Raw genomic sequence first — 17,280 nt, 5'->3', positions numbered from 1 at the left:
ACACAGATTAAAATAAAACCCACATGGAAACAACTTTCCATCCAAGTAATTTTGTTATATAAAAATTGTAATACATGGGGTATATGTTGTCTTTATATATTTTCATATACGACATAATTGAATATTGTTTGGTGTATTTTATCATTTCTATGACCCATGCATTCATCTCCTAATGCAGTGTTTTTACATTTAATGTGGTTTCTTAATTGTTCATATATTGCTGCAAAGTTATCAATAAATGTTTAAACGAAGAAAATGGAAAAAAAGTAGTTAACACTTATCAACTTGGAGGTGTGAGGATATATGTTACATGGAGTCTAAAATATTTTATGCAATATTTGCAAATATAACAAATTATTTAAGAAAATGAAAGTTAATATCTGCAAGGTCTAATCAATCCTTTAATAAGTCAAAACCAGGGTTGGCCGGGAAATACCACTCAAAACCATGTGATTTTCAAAGATTCTAGCTTACAGACAGACATTGTAATATACTGGTATTTGATCATATAAAAAAGTACTTTTATAGTTTATAGGTTTTTTGAAATGAGAATACTTTACAGTTAAAAAGTCTTGTTCTGCAGAGGATTAGTCGGGTCGTAGAGATGTGTCCATTCGAATCAATAAGGAGTGTCCTTGGCTGTTGTTGATGTAACCCGAGTCATAGTTTATGGAAATAGGCCTTTTTGGGGGACTTTCGAGCATTGTCCAGACCGGTGAAGCACTCATATGATCACATCATGGCTACAGCAGACTTTGTAGTTCTGGACAGTGGTAGCATTAACATTCTTCTTCTTGCGATGAACTTGTTCCTTTCACTGGGCTGTACTTTATGTCTGTTCTATTTATCTTAAACATGAATAATAAAGTTTCATTTAGATTTTTAAACAATAAACATAAGTCATTCAGCCTAACATGTAATAAAAGCATTCTGAATAAAATTCTGAATACAGAAGCTACTATGCAGTTGCCAGTTGCTGTTTAAACTATGTCATATAATGACTAAAGTAGTATCTGGTCTAAAATGTTTCATTTTATGTTTAAAGCTATGTTATTTTCATTTTGATTCTATTATTGTTTGTTGAAAAATGGAAAAACTTATCAACAATAAGTGTGTTTCACCCCCCCCCCCCATCCACCATCCACCATCGACCTCCTTTTCAAGAACTTAGACCTGGATTTCCCAAAAATTACTACAGTAAATTATAAACATCCAACACATGTAGGCCTATAAGTTAATGGTGAAAATAATCAATTTCAAAGCAATACCTTGCGTTCACATCGTCCAGCTGGTCAAAACATTCACCCGAATCACCGAACAGAGGATGCAACTAATCACCGGAAACATTGACTTTGTATGCTGTCAATGCTGAAAAAGAAAAACGTGAAAGATTTCATTTTCCGGATTTAATTAATAAAAATTGTTCGTTACATTTAGAGTTTGTAAATCGTATAATGTGCGAAAGATTCATTGTTCGTCTTGTTTACCGACCAAGCATTCATATATTAGGGACGTTTATATAATCATATATGTGTATACCCTGGATAATCTTGATTATCATGCATATAAAGTTGGTTAATGGTTAACTTGGTCAAAACATATATCTAAAAGAGATACGGTAATAAAAATTAAAACGCCGAACCAAGTTTGAAAAAATGACGCCATCTTGATTTGATGGCGCGAGATCTCGTTTATAAATGAGAGATAAATTAGAGCCTTGAAAATGTTATTGGGGGTATCTATATTGTGAATTAAGTTACCTTGACATGAGTTCTTCGTTCCTGCATTATCTCCTTGTTGTAGAGGCTATTAATGCTTCTCAATTCTCCATTTTACAACAGCACCTTCTTGTCCATTTTAACCTTCGCTCGGAATCATAAAGTGCGCCAATACTGACCAATCAGAACCCGCTAAATCTTGGAAAAGTGCATCTTGGGATAGTTTAAAATGAATAATGTTTAATCAAAATTATCATTTTTTACCGAATAGTATACTTTTTACATGTATATTTATTTTAAATAAGAACGGTCGGAGTCAGTATTTCCTGGTTAAATACGACAAAGTATTGGCGTGTGTTTGTTACAATTGTGTTTGTAACACGTGATTAACCAAAGAAAATGGCCGACCGTTTGTTTACAAATGTCTAATGAAATTAAACAAGTTTTAATGAGACATACGTATCAGATTTTGTCTTTAACTATATTTTATTTACATGTACTGATGATTTTGCCAAACTAAATATTATAGAGCCATATATAGTTTACTGACAAGTTAGTCTTGACTTGTCAAATTTTCACCGCGATTCTAAGCACGGTCATATTCTTATTCAAAATATAGAGGTGTGAAAATATTATGTTCATCCCAGAGCAGGTTCTGCATGAACACACAGAAATCACAAATATAATTAGATGCCGATCAATTAACGAGGTCCGGTTAACAGCGTTCACCCGTACGGTGAATTTACAACTACGATGAATTGATGGCAATTATTTTACAGTAACACTTGTTCATTGTTCATTTAGTCGTGCACTGATTGGTCATGCGATGAACAGTACGTTAAGAATACTTATGAAATTAAAATACAAACGCGTTAAACAAGCCGGGAAGTAAGATGTACACGTCGGACTGTACACTAGCCCCCCCCCCCCCCCCCGGATTAGGATTTTCATGATTTTGGGAATTAGGGTTTTTCCTCAATATTTCTGAGGATAAGTCTAGCCCCCCCCCCCCACTTTCAATTTGCTTCCTACGCCAGTGAATCATGGTACAGTCATACATGTAGTAAAGTCTGAAATGCATGTAAATATTTAAACAATTATTATATTAGACTCAAACTCCAAGTGGGTTTTACTTGTTATTATCAACTGTAGAATTTTTAAAAAAAGATTCCTGTGTACATGTGTTGGCGTGGTATTAAAAAAGAAATGAAATAGCTCTAAACTTCAGGTTATACGAATATTTGGTACGATTTGTAAAAATTTACAACGACTTTACCTTAATTTGTTTGCTTAATTAGTTACTGTACCTCAAGGTTCATTCAAATGATAACTAAATGATTTAAGAAGGAGTCTTACAAAATAGGTATATTAATTTATTTTACTAAATAATTATAATTTACTTATCAGTTTTACTAACTCAGGTACACACAAATTGAAAATAAATTCCCGCCGGGCTCCAGTTATAAACTCACGCTTCGTACTGTGTATATGTTATGTAACAGTCTTTTGTTCACTCCTGACAGAAAAAACCCTGCAATCCACACAGAATATACAGGAAAATGACAGAGAAGGTCACCTGGACAAAGAATGTATACACATGTTTACACGTGCCCGAGTACCTAAGATTAATGATTTCATCATATGCATTAAACAAGATCAGACATCAGTTTTTCTTTTCAAATTCAATTAATTACTTAGTATAAATGTTCTGAATCGCCATATTTGCCACATTTGAAGATAGTTACATGTATACATATAGTTTCAGTCACGCTGAAACCTTACTATACATTTTAGTATATTCGGATTCATTATCATTAGGCTAGAATTAACCTTAAACCTGTTGAAAATAAATGATATCACTATTAAACTCAAATCAATTTTAGTAATAGTTTCAGCAATGCGTAAACCATTTGGAATCTTAACTTAAAGTTTCAGCATACTGAAACCTAGCGGAAATGTTCTGAAACTGATTGATATTTCCATAATAATTTACACAACTTTTCACATTATTCAAATTTAGTTTCCGCATTGCGGAAACCATCAGGAATCTTAACTTAAAGTTTCAGCATACTGAAACCTAGCGGAAATGTTCTGAAACTGATTGATATTTCCATAATAATTTACACAACTATTCACACGATTCAAATTTAGTTTCCGCATTGCGGAAATCATCAGGAATCTTAGACTAAAGTTTCTGCTGACTGAAACCTAACGGATACTTGCTGAATCGATATAATGGTTTCCGCATTGCGGAAACTATACATGAAACTTCAACTTCAAGTTTCAGCAAGGTTTCCATATAGTTTCAGTTTTGCTGAAACTTGATTTTTCATCCAGTGAAGGATAGGTAAACACAGTGTATATATCAACTATGGTCACTTCAAGCAATTAGTATGTGTAACCTCAAAGTTGTTTGTAAATTCCTAATGCGGTTTAATTTGGCAAATGCCGTTGTTTTCAGTAGAAGGAAAATTAAGAAAACACACTGGAATGATTAAAATGAAGGGTAAGCCGAAAGGCGGGGGGTTAATGGACGTTATTGTACCACAATCATACAATACATTTTTTTTTCAATTCAGAAAGGTCAAATTGCTACAATTCTTAAATATTGTAAATTGATTTGCATACGCATAAACTATAGACCTGGTGTAAAAATTAACAGCTGATGACATAGCTCGTTTGCCCGACGCCAAAGAAAATATGCAAAATCATTCAGCATACTGTATCTTACTGGTGTGCAAATTGGCGTCTTAAAATAGACATGAAATAATCAGCAATTATACATTTTCGTACGTAATAAAGATCTCTTAGCGATTTTTAGTTCAAAGTTAACAACAATATTCTCCAGTACAATACATGAAATCTTGGGGTATTATTACATGAAAAATCTTATTTCCAAAACAACGCCTATACATCCTAAAACCTGACGAACGCACTCTGCGAGGCATGGTTTCCAAAATTCGACTATATAAAGAACTAGAATTTCAAATCTTAGATTTTGTACTTATATTGTGTAGCACTAGAATTGGACTATTCTAAAGAAGTGTGGGGCCTCCAAAAACTATCATTCGATTGAATTGGTACAGAATATAGGCATTCGTTTTAACTTAGGTGCTCACAGATTTACACCTTTACCAGCGCTACACGGGGAATTCAGATGGAAACTCTCTCATTGCAGACACTTTATGAACTCAGTGCGATTATGGAATCGTTTTCTGACAAAGGAGGACAAACGGAAGCTGAAAATTACCTTGAAATGCACATTTCAAAGTCTCTCAGATCTATTATTGCACAATTTAGATATGGAATACTTCCAATTAGAATTAAAACGGGACGATATAAGAGGGAACCTCTCGATAAAAGAATATGCAATTTTTGTTTATTAAAGGAAATAGACGCACTATAATTAGAGAACGGAATTATTTGATAATATCGGGTACAACCCAACATTATTAAGGTCTAACTAGACAAACCTCTAAAACTTATTTGAAGCACACGTGCAGAGGCAATCTATATTATATAAGCAACGGAATGTGTAATACGTATATACATATTTTAATTATTTTATAGTGACTATTAGGCCAAAACGACCGGGTTTTTCATTATTCATTTTGTATTATGTATATCTTTGTATTTTTTTTATGATAACACATGTCACTATAATAAATTACTTAAATACTTACTAACATACTGACTTTTTATTCCGACAATCAAAAAACCATCCAATTAAAGTTAGACTTGTAATATCACTCTTTTGCACTACGCTTTTACGTCAATTTCATTCACTCTTTTCAAAACTTGGAAAACAAATAAAATATCCTCCATCTGTGGGACTAACGCTAAACTTCATAAAATTTTATCATATGGCATTTCAGAGAATATAGATTAAAAATCGTTTAAGCAATGCATAAAAGAAACAACTTAAGTTTTGAAAAGGATATTTCTGAGCTTTCCAGGAAAGTTTCCAAAGTTTGCGATTGTACTCAACATTTGACAACAATAATATAACGTGACAAATGTGAAAAAAATTCCCGGATGCTAATCGAAATAAATTTCTATCCACAAAGGGAATAAGTGTGGATGAGGAGAAGCTGACGAGGATAAACTATTTAAACTGTTGTTTTGGTCAATATAGATGGATAATTTTCTTATTTCATCTCAAACCTTGTTACGCCCCCTCCCTTCCACAGTCACTATTCGAAACACATTGTTTCGTTTCCAACTATATCATACTTTATTGAATTGTCATTGTAATAAAGTAGGAATTTTTAAATCTTTCGTACCGTGCATGCATTTACTCACGGATAAAACAAAGAAAAGAAGACGGGTGAATAAGGCGTGCAAACTGCCCATATGAGGATAGATAAGATACTATAAAATCAAAATATGAACAAATCTCATAATTTCTTTCTCATTTATTAAAAACAATGTAAATTTACCAAAACATCGATTTATAACCTTTAAATATGTTAAATATTTAGAGTATATTGATTTAAATTGGCGTATGCGTGTCAAAACCTCCAAATTTTGTCATTTTTAGAACTTCAATGCCTTTTCTTTTATAGAGTGGGTCTGGGCTCCATATTTTGTCATAGTCTATATGAGGTTTAAAGGAAATCAAACCGTTTTCAATCGTCAAAAACGTGGAGAGATGACCCACTATACTTCAAAAATGTCATTTTGTATCCAAACAATTGAACGTTTTAGAGAAATACTACAAGTCCGTAAATTCGTGTTTGAAGTTGCATTTAGCATTTAACAATGAAGTGTGTTGTGACTGAAATGGCTCAGTGGTTATAGCACCAGACATTAGGTAACATTATAGAGCTAGGATTTTGGGTTCGATACCACATAAATTTTAGAATTCATTTTTTTTCTTATCGTTTGTTAAAATATTCAAAACGGAATACAGTTAGAAATCTTGCTTTTGTAAAGTTGTAATATAACATCATATAGTATATTTGGTTGAAAAAAAATTAATTTGAAATTATTTTTTTTCGACAAAACCAAATGGGCATTTGCGCTATCTTGTTCCACCATCTTCTTTGCATCGGCACGAACTATAAATCTAAAGACTAAAATGGCGGAAAATTAATGATATGACCGATACACAACCCCCTCCCCCCTCCAAAAAAAAGAAAAAAAAGAAAAGTAAACAAAATAAAACAAAGCCAAAAAAAAAAAGAACTAAAAAAAAAAATAACAAAACAAAACAAAACAAACCAACCTCCCCCCAGCCAAAAAAAATAAATAAAAAAAATCAGCCTCTTTGGGACAGTTTTTGGTACATAGGTTCATGGTCGGAATTCTATGAAAAGACTCTGTGCGGTTTTATGCATTTTTTGCCCTCAAAATCAAAGTTTTAGAAAGAGCTTTAAAAAAAGGTGAAAGATAGTTAAAATCATATTGGAAATAAAGGTGTAAAAGGTTATCACCACAGTGACGTCATTATGTAGAGATGACGTCATGAAGATTGCATTATTTTGATAAATTGATGTTTTGTGGCAAAATACGGGTGTTTTGCGATGATTTTTCGACTGGGAAACATCGAGCGCAGGCTTGCTCAAGTACCATTTTTTAGTATAATGTATATAACTATCTGAAGAAAAACATATGTTTAAATCGCACTTGAGCAGACCTGCGCTCTATACTTCCGAATGCAAAATATAGAGTAAAAATGAGAATATTATAATTTGTTTGCAAATTTGCGGGAATTAGGTCATTTAGGTGACTTCATAGATAGACAGCGAATGAGCAATGGTGACTAAAATCAAGATTAAAGTTATAGGCATCCTCTATACAATGATTTGTGAAGATTTTATTTTTATACGATACTATTTGAACATTGTTCTTGTTTACTTTGGTTTTTTTTAAATCTTCTGAAGAGCCCGGTAGGGCGAAAGCGCTATTGATAAAAGTTGTTTGAGCATTGGACTTATTTTTGTGTTTATTCATCCCCGGTACCAAGAAAAAGGGATATATATATATATATATATATATATATATATATATATATATATATATATATATATATATATATATATATATAGGAAGCACCAACAAACCAACGACACTCGTTATCTATAGTGTCGGATCAAAAGATAAACGGTTATAAGATCAGGTATAAAAAAGCACTAAAAATAACCAACGACATGCACAATAAAGTAAAGTATGGACCCCAACATTTTTTGAACAACCCGTCCCTTCATCAGGACTATAAAATAATAACTACATATGAAAGAAGAAAAACATCTACAAAACTAGCACTAAACTAAAACTTAATAATATATAAAAACTAAATAATATATAAACACCGGATCGAAACGTGGCAACTACATCTTTGTATTAAAGATTTCAAGCCCGAGAAGGAAAAATCCAGACGCAGCCGACGGTCTGTGTAGAAGTGCTGAAAGATAACGCGAACGAATTAATTTGCTAATTGGGGGTTGCCGTTTATTAAGTTGTATTAGTAAGATAATTTGTAATGAAGGTTTGTAGGGAAGACAGGCTCTGTAAAAGACCACATAAATATACATAAGCGTGTAAAAACTTATGGGAGTTAAATAAAGAAAATAAAGTGGATAAAAAACAATTAAAAATAACAAAAAAGAAAAAGAAAACAAAAAGAACCCGTATAGATTAAATCGATTAAGGAACGAGCTAATAAGTTGAATAATTAACATGAATGATAGTTTGTACATGGACCGAAAAGGATGATGATGGTGATATTGCTACGAAAAAAAATCAGTACTTAGTTGATGTTCATTTTGGTGAAGTCACTTAATTGTTCATGCCGTCAGGACGGGATGACTTCAGTCTATGCATCCAACATTTTTCTTTATTTTTTCTCTCCGCATCTGTCCAGTCTGGGTTGTGATCAATAACAAAAACCATCATGTTTTCCCATTTGTGACCATCTAAGTTAAAATGTTCCCCGACGGGTTTTTTAATGTTCTTAGTTTTGATGGTGGAACGATGATTATTGTTGCGCCTGTGGAGGTCTTCTGTTTCCCCTTCGTATTGTTGCTGGCAAAATTTACAATTGATGAGGTATATACAATTGTCAGTGCGACAAGAGGTATTTATGAAAATTTTGTAAGTACGGTCAGTAATGGAGCTAGAAAAGTTGTCTGCATCAGAGCTGTGTTCGCACAACAGACATCTGGTGTCAGAACAAGTTTTAAAGCCACCATTAGGTATAGTGTTTTTTAGTTTGGTTCTTACCACCATGTCCTTATGGTTTCTAGGGCGCTTGAAAGCTGCCATCAGTTTTTATTGAAAACCTCAACCATTTTATCGATGCTGTAAAGGATTGGCAGGTTCTTCTTTAGACTGCATTTAGACCCCTAATGACAGGGTGGTAAGTATTGAAAAATGGGACTTTGTTGTCTTCGTTTTGGGGTTTGTATTTCAAAAGGGATAAACGATTCTCTTTAGCTCAAACATCAATTGCATTTATTACATAGTGCGGGTGTAGCCCCACATAATTGGGATTTTAGGAGTTGAATTTCCTCAGAGTATAGTTCTTGAGCTGAACAAATGCGTCTGACTCTGAACAAATACGCCTGACTCTGGTGGCTAGGCCTTTGGTATGCCTCTAAACGTAAGAGGTGGTTGGCAGCTAGACGTCATTAACTAGAGGTGGGAATCTGTAGGTTAAGTATGAAGATTGAAATCGTGTTTACCATCGACTAAAGTTGAAGTAGTGTCAGTCGTAAATTTGATAGAATGATGGAAAGAATTGACAAAGTTAATAAAATAATCGAGTTTGTTTCTGCTGTCAACCCACTTCATTTCGATGTCGTCTATGAAGCGCAACCAACTAAGAGGTTTGAAGGGTGACTGTGTTAGTAGGTTGCGCTCTAGATAACCCATGAATATATTGGCATAATATGGTGCCATTTTGGTGCCCATAGCTGTGCCACTGACTTGAAGGTAGTGTTCTCCATCGAACATAAAATTTTTGAATTTTAAAACATGCTCTAGGAGCTTGATGAGATATTCAGTTGAAGGGATTTGAACCTCTCTAGCGTCTCATACCTCTTTACAGACTGGGATACCTACGTCATGCGGGATGTTGGTGTAAAGGGATGTAACATCCATCGTCACGAGAATAGTATTATCTGGAAGATTTGTAGATGGTGTTTTGGTAAGATAATCTGTTGTGTCTTTAAGATATGAGGGTCAATTTTCAACATGTGGACGGAGATGAAGGTCGATAATCAATGGTATGTCCAATGGCACTTACTATGGGACGTCCTGGCATTCCAGGTTTGTGAATTTTTGGAAGAACATAAAATTGGCCGGGCTTACAGTTGATAGGAAGAAGGGTAATATAAACATTGTAACCAATTTCATTATTTTCAAACATAGTATCTCATGTTTTGGTAGTAGTATCTAAGAAGTCATCTGTAGGATCAGTGTCAAGCTTTACGTAAAAACGTTCATCTGACAATTGTCTGTATGCTTCTGCAAGATATTTGTCTTGATCCATCACAACAATTGTTGGCCCTTTATCTGCTTTTTTAACGACAATGTCTTCCCGGTTTTTTAGGATTAGTAACGCTGATCTTTCTTCTTTCCTTAGATTATCCGGTTGTCAGTGTTGTTAGGAAAGGAGTGTCTCGTTATATTATTTAGTTTTTATATCATTTAGTTTTTAGTTTAGTGCTAGTTTTGTAGATGTTTTTCTTCTTTCATATGTGTATTTATGTACATGTATATAAAGGAATTTATGTGATCCAAATACTTGTAGTTTTATGTAATATATTTTTACTACGTTACAATTAATTAGTCATATTTGTATAGTATGAGGATTTAAAGGGTCTTTTGGGGTTTTTATACTCATACCGCTAAGAGCATTTTCAGGCCATTTGCCGGATCCTAAATATTTCAATTTTGGCTCCAAATTGGCTTGCATCGTAAGTTTTGGCAGGTGTTGTTCTTTTTTGTGAGTATCTAAGTTTGACATTGGTGACATGCAGAATACAATTTTGTTTCCCGGACATTCATTCATCATGCGCTTGTATAGGTTTTTGAATCACTTAGTGAATTTTAGAACTAACTTAAGACTTAACCGTGAACACGTTGTGTACAGAGGTTATTCGGGTTGCACGAATGATAGACTTTCTCAGAGAGGTATCAGTGAGGCAATAGATACTTTTACTTGGTCAACCCCTATTTTGGCTATGGTTCCTCAGAAGTTGAAACAGAAAATAAGGGGGATCAGTTTATTGATCTCGAGGTACTGCTCCCTAATAACTTGGTTCCTGGTCCAAGCAGTAGCAACTATACATTTAAACTCGAGAAGAATGACAACATATCGGTAGTACCAAAAAGCAAAACAGTCTTTTAACTCCATTTTTCAATGGACGACAGCTTTCTTGCGCTTTGTTGCCATATATGCTGAGAAATTTCCAAATGCAACACCAAATCTCATAAAACATGCAGAGACAGTACGTGACATGGGTGCATCGGGAAATGTTTAATGGCAAACATATGATAAGCAAATAAGAATGGATAGACATATTAGGGGTACTCCATGGGATTAAATTAATGTAGAGTTCATGCTGCAGGCCGAGAGATCCAGACAAGAAAACAAGCAGTCCTTTCGTTCTTTCGTACAAGGCCTGGCCAAAGATCAGCATTTCAAACCAATTACCAAGAGGTTTTTGCTGGTCTTAAAATAGAGAGGGAGGTTGCAAGCTTGAGCGCTGCAAATTTCAGCACATCTGTACAGAATGTAAGAAAAACCACCCTAAAACAAAATGCAGAACCCAAGAAGTCGTTAAGAACCTAAGTGTCAACTCCTCTTTGGGAACAACAAAACAACAATGAAATTGTAAGACCAAACGTTTTGAAGTATTTTTAAAGGGCTGTGATACCGCTATGGCAGATTATCGGTGGCAGGTTTTACTTACGGGTTTGAATTGCATTATGAGTGACCAAGACAATTCAGGTCATCTAAAAATCTTTTGTTGGCTTTGCAGAACCCTGTTATTGTGAACAAAAAACTACAAAAAGAGCTCCTTTTGTTACACTCCCTTTTGATAATCTCCAAATTTCCCCTATTGGTATTGTTCCAAAAAAAATAAGAGGGTCAGTTTAGGCTCATACACCATTTATCTTTTCCTGAAAACTATTCTATTAATGATTTTATACCAGAAGTTTTTACAAAAGTCCATTATGCTACTCTTGATGATGCTATGAATATTATTGTGTCTTTGGGTAAGGGTTACCTGATTGCCAAAACTGACATGGAATCAGCTTTTCGCATTGTACCTGTTTGCACAGAGGATCATGAATTACTGGGATTTCAGTGGGATGGTTGGTTTTACTTTGATAAATGCTTACCAATTGGTTGCGCTAGTTCTTGTTCTATTTTTGAGAAAATTTCCTCAAGACTAGAATGGATTGGTTGGGTAAAGGGTCACATTCCACACATAGTACATGTTTTGGATGACTTTTTATTTATCGGTCCACCTGGATCAGAAATTTGTAATCAGAGTTTGTTAGTTTTCAGACTTATTTTTGAGAGCTTAGGTGTCTATTTAAAGGAGGAAAAGACATTTCAGGCAAATACAAAGTTAGTGTTCTTGGGTATTGAAATTGACACTGTGGCGATGGAGATTAGGCTTCCTGAGGACAAATTGGTTAAGCTACAAAAAGCAATAGATGCAGTGAAATACAAACGCAAAGTTTGCCGAAAAGAACTTCAGTCCTTGATAGGACTGCTTAATTTTGCATGTCTTGTGATTATACCAGGACGCACTTTCTAAAGACGACATATCGACCTTACTAGAGGTATTGCGAAGCCACATCATCACAAGGATCTTACTAAAGAGAGTAGGCAAGATTTAGCGGCTTGGTCATTATTCATCAATCATTTTAACGGGAAATCCATATTGTTTAAACACATTTGGAAGACATCAGAGCAGTTACATTTATATACTGACGCTGCTGGATCTTGGGGTTTTGGAGCTGTGTTTGGAAGAAAATGGTTCAATGGAGCTTGGCCAGAGAGTATGAAAGAATATAATATTACTTTGAAAGAATTATATCCAATTGGTGTAGCTGTGGAAGTATGGGGCCACGTTTTGCAGAATTCATGCGTGATTTTCCATTCTGATAATGCTGCAGTAGTCAACATAGTAAATGCACAGATATCAATAGATTCGAAAATCATGATTTTGGTTAGAAGACTAGTGTTGGCACTTATAAAGTACAGTATATTGTTTTCTGCAGAACACATTCCAGGTTTGTTCAATACTCTACCTGATTTTTTTTTCACGGTTACAGGTCAAAATATTTCTAGAGGTGTTATTGGACAGCGAGGATGAACCAACAGCCATACCAAGCCACCTTTTGCAGCTATCCAAAACATAGCTGTTACCTTGATTGAGGCAGCTTTAGCCCCTAACACAAAGATTGTATACAAGCAGGCCCTTAATTGTTTTCAGACATTCATGCAAAGTTATTACAGTACATACAGTATTAAGGATGTTTCCCTGGAACACATTATTAGTTTCGTTTCCTATCTATTTAGTATAGGCAAAGCTTCACCCTCGATAACAACATACTTGGCAGCGCTGGCATATTATTTTAAATTGTCTAATATTCCAGACCTTTCAAATCATTTCTTGATAAAGAAAATGTTAAGCGGGGCAAAGCGTCTGGCCAGCTCCCCTGATGTAAGGCAGCCTATTACTCTGGATATCCTGGAAAACCTTTTAGTAGCAGTGCCTCATGTAGCCAATTCGAGTTACCAAAGATGTTTGTTCATGGCTATGTTTATAATAGCATTTTATGCTTTCTTCCGAGTAGGAGAAATCACAGCTCGCTCCCATTCTAACCCAAACTTGCTCCTTTTGAGTAATGTATCATTCAAGACTACAACCAAAGAAAGTTGTATGATCATAACAATGACCAACTTCAAGCACAATCTGGGAAAAATCCTGTGCACCTGGAAATCAAAGCTCAGCCAATCCGCAGATTTTGTCACGTGCAAATCATGACGAATTATCTTTAAGTGAGAGGCGTGAAGGATGGACCCCTGTTTTGCTATGGACCAGGAAGGCCTATATCCCGTTCAGAATTCTGCAAGGTGCTGAAATCGGCTCTGAAGTTCTCAAAGTTGGACAGTCATAAATTCAAAGCACACAGTTTCAGAATAGGAGCGGCAACTCAGGCTCACCTACAGGGCTTCTCAGATTCACAAATAAGAGTTATGGGAATATGGCACTCCGAATCATTTCAGAGATATATCAGAGTGTCCTTGTTTCCAACATTGTAGTTTCTATATCACAATAATGTTCTGGGATATTTGTTTTACAGGGTCCAGTAATAATGGATTACTGGCTTAGGCGGTAACCATTATTACTGGCTAGGTATTTTAGTCTTTTTAACATTCAGGTGTCTGTATGAGGTTTAAATCTCATAGTGTCGGGTTTGCTGTTTTACAAGATTAACACATTTAGGATATCTGTCATAAAGGGTCTACTTATGATAAATAACTGACTGAGGCAGTATCCATTGTTGGTGGCTCTGTATTTTCATGATGTCGAAATCTTGCAATTTCCCTTTGTTTTATTAGAGTAAAGTGGGAAGAAGTACATTGTATTGAAGTAATGGATGTTTGCAATATCGGGCATGAGACCCTAAGTGTTTGGAGTTGATGATTTATCATCTTGATAATAACTATCAAGATGATAAATCATCAACTCCAAACACTTTTCTGGTTTTATTTAACAAGTCTTATTATAGAGATATATCATGTTCCAGGTTTAATTTTAATATTAAGGGGTGACTATCTGAGATAGCACCTGCATATTCGAAAAAGTAATTAGGATTAAGTTGTAAGACGTGTAACGGGTGTTACAAGTTATTGAACATCAAGATGTAGGTGTGTTCACTGTTTTTAATTTTGTTTTTTGGCAAGAAATGTGGGAAGAATATTTTTCAGTTGAAAGTATTGTTTACCTCCAGCTTTTAAAAGGGCTGCCATATTTCATGATCACTTAATAAGCATTGCTTGGGAGGTGACTGACTGAGGTGGCACCTAAGGTTGTCAAGGGAAGTGTACATGGATGTTCACATGTTTATATAAATAGACATTTAGGAGCTTGTTTTGCATTGTTACAGCAATTGTTTCAGTTTAAATGTGTACATTTTACATTTGGATGCATTCCAAATGTGACTTTGTTAATAAACTTTATGATTCTTACAGTCAGTTCAAGCATATCTTTTACAACATACACCATAGCATCATTGAAATCTCATAGCATAGCATTGAAATCTCATAGCATAGCATTGGAATCTCATACCATAGCATACAATCTCATAGAATCGCATTCGTCATATCATACCATAGCATACCATAGCATAGCATACAACATTATTTTTACTCGGTTTTAAATGTTTTTATTTGAAAAAATAAATGTTTACATGATAGATTTGAGGTAAACTTTGGCTTCCTATTATTTTACTTCGAAATGTGTGGAACTCTTCTGTGTATGGAGGCGTTTTTGTTCAAATCTCATAGCATACCATAGCATAGCATAGCATACCATATCATTAAGCCCTTCATTTCAATTTCTCATAGCATAGCATACAAATCTCATAGCATAGCATACAAATCTCATAGCATATCATTAAAATCGCATACCATAGCATAGCATTAAATTGTAAAAGATATGCATGAAATGACTGTAACATTGAAATGGGTTATCTACAGGCAATAACAATGTATTTCATTTCACAGTGAGCATTCATATCAAAATTAACACATGTTATTGAATCTCTTTTTCTGTAAATTTAGTTAACCACTATTCTTAATGTTCTTAGGAAATACTTTCATAAGTTGGTATATACTGATTTCTACTTTAAATTTTGATTCTTTACTAGAATCTTTACTGTTAAACGAAGCACATTTTTGGGTGGGGCGAGGGACACTTCTCATGCAGTTCAGTTTTCCTCTAGTGGGTTATATTTTGGACCCCACCTTCTGCTGCATTGTTGATAATTTACTAAATGTATGGAGTCTCACATTTTCATTTTTATATTCGGTATAACTTCATCTGGCATTTTTAATAAAATTAATGCTCTTCACACAAGCCATAGTTTTTCTTTATCAAGGTAGCAGCAGAACAGAGCAGCAAATGTGCTTCAGGTCATATTCAACAGTAATAGTAATTTAGGGTTTACCAGAATTTAAGAGCACATAAGTAGTTTTTATTTTGTTGTCCTGAAGAAAGGACGGATTGTCCCGAAAAATTGACAATATTTTACTTTATTGTTCGTGTTGTTGGTTATTTTTACTTTATATATATATATATATATATATATATATATATATATATATATATATATATATATATATATATATATATATATATATATATATATATATATATATATATATTCCAAAAAGAGTGAAATGTGTTATCACACAGTATGAATAATCAAACAAAGAAAATGAACAGTTCCAAAGTTTTTATTCATTAGCGCTTTTTGAGTTTTAACATCCCTCTTCAGGTGAACGTACATAAGTTATGAAAAGAATCATTATGTATTGTAATCATTTTCAGTGTCTTTTAATTTTTCGGGTGAAAGTGACAAGCAGTTTGCGTCTGGATTAGTTGTCTTTTTATCATTTGCATTTCTTCCTTCATATTTTTATGTAAAGACTATTTTTCTCACATAAATGTTCGTTGCCGCCTAATTTTCATGTTTTTGCAAAAAGGACGATATCTTTAAATGCTCACATGTTGTGAACCGAGGGTGGTTATAGTTGTTCTTGCACTCCAGTAGTTTGCACCATGTTTTATTTATAAGTTTTTAAAAGCTGATTTGTATATGGGAGGCATTCTCACTGTTTATAGTGAGGGCGTTTCCTAAGAGACAGTTAGATTAGACGATTCTAACTTGAAAAAGTGTAGTAAAATTAGTAGCATTGCTTTGTTATGTGATTATCAACAATATGGTGTGTCGAAGTATTTGTTTCGTAAATATTCGATATGCAATGTCAACCCGTGCACGCACGGATCAAAATCTAGTTAGAAGAACTATTATGGAAAATAAAAAAAAAAAATCATCGGAATAAAGTCAGATTGAATGGAAATTTTTATTTTGATAAGATTAAAATAATATATTATATCAATAAAGAAAAAAAAATGTCTATATTATCATCTTGTTAAATCGATCGGGCAATATTAAAAAAATATAAATCGGAATCAAAGCGTTCAAATCAACCTCACCTCATTATTAAAGCGCACAAACCGTTCACAAAGTGTGTAGGTATAGTTAGCAAAACGTACCGTACAAGATGCGAACCGTACCGTGCAATAAACGACACGTACCGTTCAAGAAACAAACAGTACCGTTCACAAATCGAACGTACCGTGAAAGCAGCGAAACGTACCGTAAAAAAGCGCACGGAACCAAAGTGTGCAAACTTGTGCAGTAGTACGTTTCAGGGTCTGTAGTTGAAGTCTAATGTAGTTTTGTATAATTATGTAATACCTACATGTACATGTACGTGCATGCTTTTTTAAAAAACTCCTAT

General features: G+C 34.2%; 1 long non-coding RNA gene across 1 annotated transcript; it reads right to left on the bottom strand.

Moving 5' to 3' along the window:
* Nucleotides 1–265: 265 nt before the first annotated feature.
* Nucleotides 266–2,036, bottom strand: LOC136274608 (uncharacterized). The gene is made up of 3 exons (XR_010713058.1): nt 1,761–2,036; nt 1,269–1,368; nt 266–848 (listed from the first exon to the last, which is right to left on the bottom strand). It is a non-coding gene; the product is annotated as an uncharacterized lncRNA (long non-coding RNA).
* Between the last annotated feature and the right edge of the window lie 15,244 nt (nt 2,037–17,280).

Source organism: Magallana gigas, chromosome 4 (assembly GCF_963853765.1).
Source record: "Magallana gigas chromosome 4, xbMagGiga1.1, whole genome shotgun sequence".
NCBI classification, from domain to species: Eukaryota; Metazoa; Mollusca; class Bivalvia; order Ostreida; family Ostreidae; genus Magallana; species Magallana gigas.
This window is presented reverse-complemented; position numbering and strand designations above follow the sequence as displayed.